This window comes from Falco biarmicus, chromosome 11 (assembly GCF_023638135.1).
Source record: "Falco biarmicus isolate bFalBia1 chromosome 11, bFalBia1.pri, whole genome shotgun sequence".
In the NCBI taxonomy this organism is placed as follows: Eukaryota; Metazoa; Chordata; class Aves; order Falconiformes; family Falconidae; genus Falco; species Falco biarmicus.
Genome location: NC_079298.1, coordinates 31,526,493 through 31,537,033, shown reverse-complemented (window position 1 = coordinate 31,537,033; position 10,541 = coordinate 31,526,493). Strand labels below are relative to the sequence as shown.

Sequence of the window (10,541 nt, the reverse complement as noted above, 5' to 3'; positions counted from 1 at the left end):
AGTCACGGTGAACGCTTTCTTGTGGCACCTTTCCACTGAGCAGTGACCTTGTGGCCCTTCCTTTTGCCTAAAGGTAGCACCCCAGGGAAGGCAAGAGGGTGGCTGCTGGGTCGCACTAAGCACCATAGTAACGTGGTGGGATGCAGCCAAGCCTGGCAAGGTGAAGAAGACCCCATGCACCTAAGTGCTCCTCAGCCCACCTGCCCCATCCTTCCCCAGGCTCTGTCTCATCTCTGCTGGTCCCACTGTTTCAGGTTCTTTCACCATTCCCGGTTCACAGTATCCAAGAACTCATCTTCAGAGGTAAGTGAAGGCATCAGTACCTGCTCTTCTCACCACCACCTAGCAGGGAGAAATGGATGGGGTTGGGGGTAGCAGCTATTTAGTTGGAGTTTCTATCCGAGAGCCTGTGCTTGATACCTGACCTCAGCGTCACCCTGTCTGAAATGATTTCTGTAACTTCAGCCTATTGTTTCCATTGGCACATGATTTTATTTTATGTAGATATCTTCTGCAAAGCAACACTTCTCATCGCTCGCTGGGTCTAAGTGCTGTTCTTGACTCAGGAATTTCTTTTGTGTTGCATAATCCGATTTCGGTCTGTTGCCAGGACCATACACCTCTTTGAATAGGAAGATCTGTGCAGCATCTGGTGACAGTGCGTATGTTGATTTAAAGCTTTCTCCTTCTGAGCACGCAGAGATTTTCCTGGAGCAGATAGAATTATTTAACAGCCTTTCTGGCTTCCTTCCCACACCAGCCCCAGCCTTTGAGACGGCTCTTTGACTGCTGTTCCCCCAGTCAGACCTTGTTCTCCAGCCTGAGACAGTCCTTGTTCCCATGACCTACAGGTTTTTGTAGGCAGCTCTATCAGCTTTTCCTTGATTTTCCTGGAGTCCTCTGTCTCCTTGGCAAGGGATAATGGAGCTCCTCTGCCTGTCAGCTTTGGAAGATACTGGCCCATCATGACTACCCTGCCTCCTCCTGGTCCCTCTGCCATCCACCATCCCCATCTCCTTGGCTTGTCCATAACCTAATCCAGCTGGCTGCTTCCAGCTCCTGATGTTTCTTTAGCTGTAGTCAAGTGCTTGGCACTTAAATATTAAATATTAACATTCTAATTAATAATGAAAACAGTAATTGTAGTTAGGTATAAAATTTTAATTCGGTGAGGACTTAGCAGAGATGCAGTCCATAACAATGAAACTGCGCTATTAATATATATAGATTATTTTTTTTTTAAAGTATCTTTTGCTCTAGTAATAACATTGCACAAGTATCCTGCCTCTGGATGGCTGTGAAGATGTTTGCTTGCAACGCTTGGAAGCTTGGAGCAGGAAGTCATAAAGCACTAGGTAGGATTTTTTTTCAAAGGGGTTTTAAAAAGTCCTGTTAAAAAAGGTTTTCATTCTGAGGCTTAAAAATGGAGGAGGGGAAGGGAAAATTCCTGGAAAGAAATTTATTTATTTTCCATTTCAGACAGGCCAGTCTGCAACGGCAGTATTTGTTGCAGTATTGAAGTAACCAAAGATATTGCATTCAACTGTTTGTAAAGTCAGGGCAAGGCCATGGTAATGAAGATAGTGGTGTTGGGATGCGTGGTACCAAACACGCTGGGGATGCTCTGCGCAGGACATGTTAGATCCACATGCAAGATGAAACATTCCCCACCCCATTCTGCCTGTCTCTCCACAAGGGATTGCTTTCCAGCACCAGAGAAAGAAACTTTCTTTGGCTTGGAAGGAGGTGGTGGAAGCCAGATGGATCAGGATGCAACTTTCCTGATGGCCGATGCCACCGTGTCCTGGCAGTGGCAGTGTGCTCCTTCCCCCTGTTCCCTAGGTGAGAGCTGGTGCTCCCTGTTCCTGGCTCGGCTTTCAGGCCTGCTTCCTTGGCACCTCTCATCCAAGGGTCTGGGAGTGGTTTGTGTAGGAGACCATCTTCCCAGCTGATAGGACTTCTCCCTTTTCCCCACCTAAATGAAAGAAAAACATGTGATGTCTTGGCTTTGGGTGATAAAATGCAAGGTGCAGGCGGGGAGGAGGTGGATGGAGGGTGCTGGGTTGGTGAAGAACTACAGGAGGTGCCCTCAGGAGGTCTGAAGAAAGGGAGGGAAGCGACCTTCCATCGTTTGACGGACTGAGTCCCGGAGGAGGTGGAAACCGGGTCGGCAAAAGGGAGAAAAAACCGTGCAGGATCAGCACGGGAAGTGGAAACGATGGAGAAAATGTTCTGGGCAGTGAGGAACCCTGGAGGAACGGGACGGGCAGGCTGCAGGGCGGGAGCGCGTGCCGTGCCGGTGTGCCCGGGGGTGCGTGTGGCCAGAACAGCGGGGCCTTGTCTCCCCCCGCTCCGCCGCCCTCCCTGCCGTAATATTGTTCCGGGGACGTTTCCGTGCCCTTCCATGGTGCCTCCCGCCGGGGCAGCTTGGTGTGTCGCACCAGCTGCCACGCTCCGAGTAACGCCTGCCGGATCACAGCGGCTGCTACCGCCCTGTGAGCAGCGGGGGGGAAATGAAATTTAATGTTGTTTGCAATCGCCTGCGCATAGGTGCCCAAAGTCTGCTCGTGCAGGGGGGGGGACATGTATTGTTTAGGGCTGTAATGTGGTGCTAATACCCGGAGTAGCGGGGGCTGCGCAGCATCGCCGCGGCGTACAGCGCAGGTAACGGTGGTGCTGGGATACCCGCATTCCTCGGGGGTGCTGCGTGTCGCGACAGCAGGCGTTGCGCTGCGGCGCGCAGTCAGGCCTGAGGAGTTTTACTGCCCCGTCGGAAGAGCCGCTTTCCCGTGATTTCACCCCAAAGCCGCCCCCGCCGCGCCAGCGCTCCGCGGGCCCCGCCGGGCAGGACGGGGTTAACCCGCGCTCCGCCCCCATTGGCCGCCCGGCGGCGCCGCTCTCTCCGCCGCTCCTATTGGAGGCGGCCGGCCGGGGGCGCTGGCAGCCGGCCTATGGCAGGGCGCGCCGCGGCCCGTCGGCGAGCGGCAGGCGGGCGGCTCATTGGCCGGCTGGCGGGCGGCCGGCGGCGCGGGGCGGGCGCCCATTGGCGGCGGGGCGGGGGCCGGCGGCCGGGCGGCACCATGTTGGGGAGCTGGCGGGGGCCGGCGGCGGCGCCGGCCGGGGGCATGGAGCGGGGCCGCCGGGCGCGGTGAGTGCGGTGCGGCGCGGGGGGCGGCGGCGGCGGCCGCGGGGAAGCGCGGGGGGGCCCGCGGGGCCGGGGGGAGGCCGCTCCCGCGCCTGCCTGCGTGGCTCGGCGGGGCGGCGGCACCTGAGGGGCGGGCACGCCCCTGCCGCCTCGCCCTGCCCGGGGCAGCGGCCCGGGAGCGGGGGGTGCCGGGGCCAGCCCGCCGGCGGGGCATCGGGCCCGCTTCTGGGGGGGCGGCGGGGGTCCCGCGGCGGGGGCTGGCTGCCGGGTACCGGCTGAGGAGCCCCGCGGCGCGGGGGGGGAGGAGCCGTTAGAACCGTTACGGCCGTTGGCCGGGGCGCGCCGCGCAAGTGCGCAGCGGCTCCGCCGGGCTCGGGCCCGGGCCTGCCGGGGCGGGGGGGGCGGTCCTGTGCTGCGCCGGGCGGGAACGGGGCGGCCGCGCTGCGGGTCCCGCCGCCGTGTCGGTGTGCGGGAGGCCCGGTGCCCCGCCCGGGCGGGCGCTTTGGGCCTGGCTGGGGCAGACCTGGCCGGTTACCGGCGCTCTCCCGTCTGCTCCCTCCGGCCCCGTGTTGCAGCCGGGGTGCCCGGTGCCCCCCTGCCAGCCGGGGTGCCCGTAGCCGGGGTGCGCGGTGCCCCTCTGCCAGCCAGGCCCCCCCGCAGGCCGGGCTGCCCCCCCCGGCCCCGCCGGCAGCGCGGCTCAGGGCACTGCCCGCCCGGGAGCCATGGGGTGTTCGCCGTGCGGCGGGAGTGCCGCCGCCATCGTCAAAAGCCGCGGCTTTACCGTGGGTTTAATCGTTTCTAGTTGCCATCTGTCTTTAAACCCTTCTCGATGCAGCTGCCCGTAAGCAGTGCGGCTGCTTTGCTGTCTGCGAGCAGCGGCCCGGGCCCCACCATACACGTACAGGCTTTAGGGGCTGAGCAAGCAGGGAAAACTGCAACACGTACATTCTAGTCTTGCAGCAAATACCGTATGAATAGATTCCACTTGGTACTTACCACGCAACAGCAAGTTAATACCCTGGTCTTACTTTAATTCGAAAATTACTCCCTGTACTCCTTATGTCCTTAAGCCTGACCTACATCTTTCTCCGTTGGCAGTACAGCATCTCGGGAGGGCAAGGCGGGTTTTGTTGCCTCACACAGTAACAAAGTTGGCAGCTCAATTCTGATTCCCCCAGATTTTTCGTCCTTTGCCTTGTGGTCCACAGCCTCATTTCTTGGGAGCAGGGGAGGCTGATTGGCACTATTTTGCGGCAGAGACAGGCTCGTCGCTGCTAAATGTCAGGTAGCTATATGGGCCCTGCTTAAATATTTGGTGCCCTTTTTATGGCTGAGCTGAACTAACATAGAAATGTCAGGTTCAGAAGGAAAACTACTGATTTTTTTTACCGCTTTGGCTTCGCTTCCAAGTTGAACAAGGCCCCCTAAAACATTTCCAGCTCGCTTTGTTGTTGTGGCTTATCTGCCTGGGATGGTCAGGTGGAGCTTCGTTAACTGGGATAGGAACAAGGGGCAGTTGTTCTCATAGCTCAACTAGCACGGTTTTGGTTGTTTTTGACCAGGTTCCCTCCAGCTTCGGTACCCCTGGCTCCTGCCCGCGTCTCATACCGTTCCACTTCACAGTACTTTCCGTTCCTTCCTTCCCGTGCAGCGTTTCCAGCTCCCTCCTCGTACCAGCTGTGCGCACGCTGGTTGCCCAGATGGCCAAGGCGAACAGACAACTGTTGAGCTAATGCTGCAGCCTTTCCCACAGCGCTCCCCAGCTGCCAATTTCCAATAAACTCAGAAACCCTGTCTTCAAAACATCTACTGTTCCCTCGGATGGATCCAGAAGCTTACTAGTGAAAAGTGTGATTATATAAACTTTGTTTCCATAGGAAACTGTGCTTGAAAGAAAGTTTTTCTGCGAGGAGAAAATGAAACCTGGTTTCCTGAGGACTTGTTTTGCCACCTCCTACTGTAGTAACTCTTGTCTGTCTTCTACCGCCCTCCGTCCCCCCTGTAGCTTCTCTTCCCCCAGGCCTGCGCCCAGGTGCTGCCTGTGTCCTGATGTGCCCCATCTGTATTTGTGCAGCCGGCTGAGTCAGGTGTTCCTGTTTGCCGAGTGGCCAGCCGGCCGCGGGGAAGGGCTGAGGATATATATCCAGTTGTCCTTGGCTTCTTGAGGCTTCTGCCCTCCATCTGGCGGTGGTGGTTGTTAAGGCCGTGCAAGTATTCCTCTGCTGAATCTGGCAGAAATGTCGGTAACGGATTCTAAAGTTACTAAGGAATATAACGGGGCAAGGCGGACAGACAGATGGACGAAATTCTTTCATTTCTCTCTGGAGACGTGGGAGAATATATCAGGCAGTCACTGACGTTTGCAGTTGCAAGTATAGATAATGCAGTGGTTAAAATGCTTGTGAGCTTTTATATTTATCTATTTTCTGGGTCTCAACCGGGGATGCAGTTGTGTGTGCGGAAAGTTTGAGCAGAGAGTGTCGCAAAGATTTTGCCTATAGATAGCAGGGGTTTTAACAGAAAGAGAGATGGAGGAATAGCAGACAAGGAAATACGTGTGAAGCCTCATGCACTGGATTACTGAACTCGTACACAAACCAGGCAGCATACGGAGAGTGGAAGTGACAGAATGAGTCTGAAAAATCTAAACAAAGGTCTGTAGGAGCCTGCCTGTGAAAACTCAAATAGCGAGGCTTACACAGAGAGGGAAAGCATGAGCTACCGACGAGTTGGCCAGAGAGGGGAGGATAGGGAGAAAGATTGATCTGGTGAGACTGAAGTACACTTTGGGAAGAGGAAAATGGCACTACTGTATACACTGTTTCTGCAAGGCATTTTCCAGGATTTACTGGAGGACTTTTAAAGACCTTTTGATAGGAGATCCCAAAAGGCACAGTGTATTTGGAAAGAGAAAACGTGCGTTTAAACAGGAATTAGAGCATACTTAATCATATTTATTTCACATTGGCATCTGTCTGAGCGATGATTTTTTGTGTACTTGTGCTGACAAACCAAACCTTTGCCTGCCCTCATACCTTATTTGTTACTTGGAGCATGGCAAAATCCTTGCAAATTGTACACAAGTGTTTTTGAGATAGTAGTTTTCGAGCTTCATGGTTCGTGGCATAGCCTTGATCTTGTGACTCCAATAAAAATGGTTTTCTGGGGTGTGGTCCTCTGCTAACTTTGCAGGCTGCTTACAGGAGCTGTGATTTTACTGTTGTTTGTAACAGGCGAGTTTCATGCTGTTTTTTGATCTGGGCATAAAGTGGTATGATGTTGGTATATAATGCCAGTAGGCATGCTTTAGTTCGGACGTTTGTGTGCACAGTGACCCCACTGTGCTATATAAAAGATGCTGTTATTTGGATATTGACTTGGAAGACTTTTTACTTGCTGAGAATACAGACCTGGTGGTAATGAGAGGCAAAATTGATCAGGAAATATCCCGAAGAGGTAGTGAAAAACAGGAAGCATTTCTTATGCAAACCGGCCAGTTGACTCCACTATTAAAAAGCTGGTGTGGTTGTTTATTTCTTGACTATTTTCTTTTCCTGGTTGATCAGGAGTATCAGAAAATGGTACAGAGGGAATTTAGGTTTTCTGTACTTGTGTAACATGGAGATGGAGTTTGGGTGGTAGAGCAGCGAAACTCTTTGGACTATGCCTTCCATTTAGTAATGGTAGCTGGAGATAATGCTAAGCAGAAGCTTGGGAAAAAGGAAAAAAAACAAAACCCCAAACGAATAAAATAAAACCTGAAAAACCCAACCAAACAAAACGCTTGGAGTTACCTGACCTTGGTAAGAGATCAGCAGCTGCCGTCGAGCAGCAGGAGGGAATGTGTGTTGTTCTGGGACTGCAGGTACACAGGGATTACTCTGTCATTCTGTCGTGTTAGCTCTGGTCAGACACTTAAAATGTACTTCTGAAAACTTTGTCAGGGTTTTTCCTTCTCTGATGCCTTCTGGTTCCGAGAGCATCTGCTGTCATTTTGCACATCCCATGTTCCCATGACTCATGTAGAAGTAAGCGGCTACTCTGTCCCTTTTCTTCTTTTGGTCAAGTGTGAAGACCCTTGCCCTATCCTCTCACCCCTGCCAGTTTCTGGAACTGTTTCCTTTTTGGGTCTCCTTCTGAGATTTTCCCCGGGTTTATTTTTGTTGTTGTCCTAGACCCTTTTGCCCTTTGTTCCACAGAGTCCTATTCACAGCTCACCCTGGTTTTCAGTTTTTTAAAATTTTGGGGGTTTATTATTATTTCATTTGTTTCTGTGGCCACCTTTCCCATCTCTGTCCTCGTTCCAGGATCAGCTTCATGCTTCCTGAGCTTTCACAATCCTCTTTTCCAATCTGAGACTTTTCCAAAGACTTGTCCTTTTCTTCAAATTACTTTCTTCCATAACTGTAAATATTTTCTTACACCTCAACACTGTCACTCTTGCCATCTTCATTTGAAAACGATAAAGCTTAAGTTCTTCCCACAGTAAACTTCTTCACGAGGGGCTTCATTTTTGGTGGCTTGCACAGCAGTGAGCATAATGCTGGCACCGAAGGCGTGATGTGCGGGCTCCGCAGGTAGCCTGTGAAATCGATGGCATGGCAACCTCAGGGGTGGTTTGTTGTTTGTTGGAGGAGAGCAGCTCATGACTCATTTCAGCAGATGTCAGTAAAAAGTCAGAGCCGAGTCACCTGCTGAAAGCTAGAGAGAGCAAAATCGGGGTAGGGGGTTAGTTGGGATGTCGGGAGGAATTGTGTGACTTGAGAAATGTTTGGTGAGGCTAGGTTGTTCAGTTAAGGGAATCGCTGAAATGTCTTAATAGCAAATATTTAATTTTTTTGGCAAATTCTATCTGTATCATTGGAGGTTTTCAGCCAAAATTAGGTTCAAAGCTGTCGCAAAAGATAAACTAAGTAAATGACCTTTAATTTCAGCAGTGGCTCTGGTTATATTCTCCACCCCACACCCCTAGGAAGAACACCTCTAGACAGACTCCGTGTTCTTGAAAATCAGTCTAGGAAAGTGAGTGCCCAGCCTGAGCTCCAGAGATACGGAACATTTCTGTCCTGTGCTTTAGCTGGCTAACACTGGGCTGTGAGGCTTTCTTAAAACATGTGTGTACACGTATACGTATCTCCTATATACCTATCTCATAATGAGGAGTAACCGTTCTGAAATGAACTGTGTTCTTCTGTGTAACTTCTTACAAACTCTTAATGGATTTTAAAAATGAATGAAAGCAGATCTTTATAACAGCAATGTTCAAAGTGATTTAGAATTACTAGTTTTAAGGAAGTGAAATTATGAAGTTACAGCCTGATCTCCTTTGCTCACTTCCTTAAATTTAAGAATAATATTATTATTTAGGGCTCTCCTGCTGGGCGAGTCTGTATTTGCAAGGACAAGGGCTTTCAGGTGGGGTGCATCTTGGTTGTCTGTGCTTCTCATTCTCACGCTTGCCGTGTGTGATAGGCAGATTGACCTGCTGTTTGGAGAAACGGAGGCTGCCTAAACAGAACTGAGATGAACGATGATATGTTTTAATTTCCATATAAACACGTGATTTGTTCTTTTGCTGTTAGCACAAGCACTTACTTTCCAGTAGATTAAAATCAGTATTACGCAGTTAACAGGGGACCATAATACTACTTTGAAGCATCTCTGGGACTTGGTAGCCTGCTTTTGTCCTACCCTCTACCCTTCGTGGAGATTTCTATATTGTTGTTAAGTAGCTGCTATTAATGGTTTGCATTTCAGTTTTAACTCCTTGTCATTAGGAGACTTTCACTTTCTTTACTGCTTCAGTGAACAGGTTTTATAGGAGGTATTTAAGAGGCAAAATGCATAGCTTGGGAAGGGCCAAGCTGAACTGAGCTGTCACCTGAGGCGGGACAATGACAGCGAAACAGTTCAGCTGCTAAGCTGGGCTAAAAGGCACGCTTCTGCGTCGTCACAGTGTTGTCACCTGCGAGTTGAGTGGCGCTTGGCTCTGTCGCTATGCTGAAAAGAGTGGTTTTGAAAACAGGAAGATGTGGCAGTTTGTTACCAGATTTCCTCATCCCTGTTGGTTGGGCTCTTTGTGGCTGTTCCCAAGTGGTTCAGCTGCTTCTTATTTGTTGGGCTGGCCTGGGCCATGGTTTTACCTACATGTATAAACACTCGTGCTGCTGCCAGGAGAAACACTTGTTCTTGGCCTGGTTGCGTGCCCTCAGATGCTTTTGAAACTGTGTTGGACACCAGATTGGGGGGAGGAGGGCTGAGGGAAGAAATAAATTAAGAAAAACAGTCAAGCTTTAGCACTGATCAGGTCTTTCATGGAGTTCATTCCATGAGGGTAAGAAGTACGTGGAGGGCAGGGCCGTTCTTTGGGTGGCAGTGCTGACCTGAGTAAGTTAAGGTGCCCCTCTGTAGGTGGGTACATGACGGGTCATCTCCCACTGTCGGAGCTGCTGTGCCACCCTCCCTTGGCTCTGGCTTGCACGGGTAGTGGTGTTTTGTGGTCAGATGAAACCTGTGCTGTTGGCTCAAAGAACTGCTACTAATAGGTGGTTCACACACAAATTGGAGAAAGTGGTTAATGTTTGGGTGGGTTGGCAGCCTGGATCGTTGAGCTACCTTGCAGCTGGGTTGTATGAATGCTGCCCCAATGCACGGGAAGGTGGGAGAGCCATGGAGCCGGGAGGTAGGGTGGGTCTGCTGTACGCTTAATGTAAATGGGCTTGCGTGTCCTACTGTACTAGTACTCTTATACTGCACCAAACCTGGTTCTGCACTCACGACTTGCTCAAAGAATGTGCCTTACTGTCATCTGCTGTTTGCTGCAGCCTTAGTCTTTGGTGGAGATGGACCTCAACAATGTGCTCCTTGTATCCATCATACCAGCCGTGACCTCTGCAGGCACCGCATCCACACAGACGCTGAAGGTGGCCGTGGTCTGCGTTTGGCTAGTCAGGCATAGTCTGGCTGTCCTTTGGGTGCTGCTGGTAAATTAGCTTAGCAGCTTGTTTTTCCAGTGTCATGATTAATAATGACCGGTTTATACGCTCAATATTAAATTGCATGAGAAGGCTTTTCTATATTGGTCCTGCCACAGCTCAGGATGCCTTTTGTGGGTTTCATGATTAACGTCACTTGTGCAGAGAGAAATCTGTTGCCTCTGAGTGTTCCTCGGATCTGCCTTAGTATCAGTTTCCATTTGGGTTTTGACTATGTTCAGCTAATACTGCAAAGATAATTTCTGTCCTCATAACTGAAATACAATTGTTTGTGTCTTAATGTGGTCCTTACAGCATAGACTCACAGAATGGTTTGGGTTGGAAGGGAGCTCCCCGATCCCCTAGTTCCACCCCCCTGCCCTGGGCAGGGACACCTCCCACCAGACCAGGCTGATCCAAGC

At 51.3% G+C, this 10,541-nt stretch overlaps 1 protein-coding gene across 1 annotated transcript in view; it reads left to right on the top strand.

The window, feature by feature from the left end:
- Window positions 1–3,052: 3,052 nt before the first annotated feature.
- The window catches only part of FAM20B (FAM20B glycosaminoglycan xylosylkinase), a 29,066-nt gene continuing 21,577 nt past the window's right edge, over window positions 3,053–10,541 (top strand). Inside the window, exon 1 of the mRNA XM_056356094.1 lies at window positions 3,053–3,148. The gene's annotated coding sequence lies outside the window, so the exon portion shown is untranslated. The remainder of the gene's footprint in view (window positions 3,149–10,541) is intronic.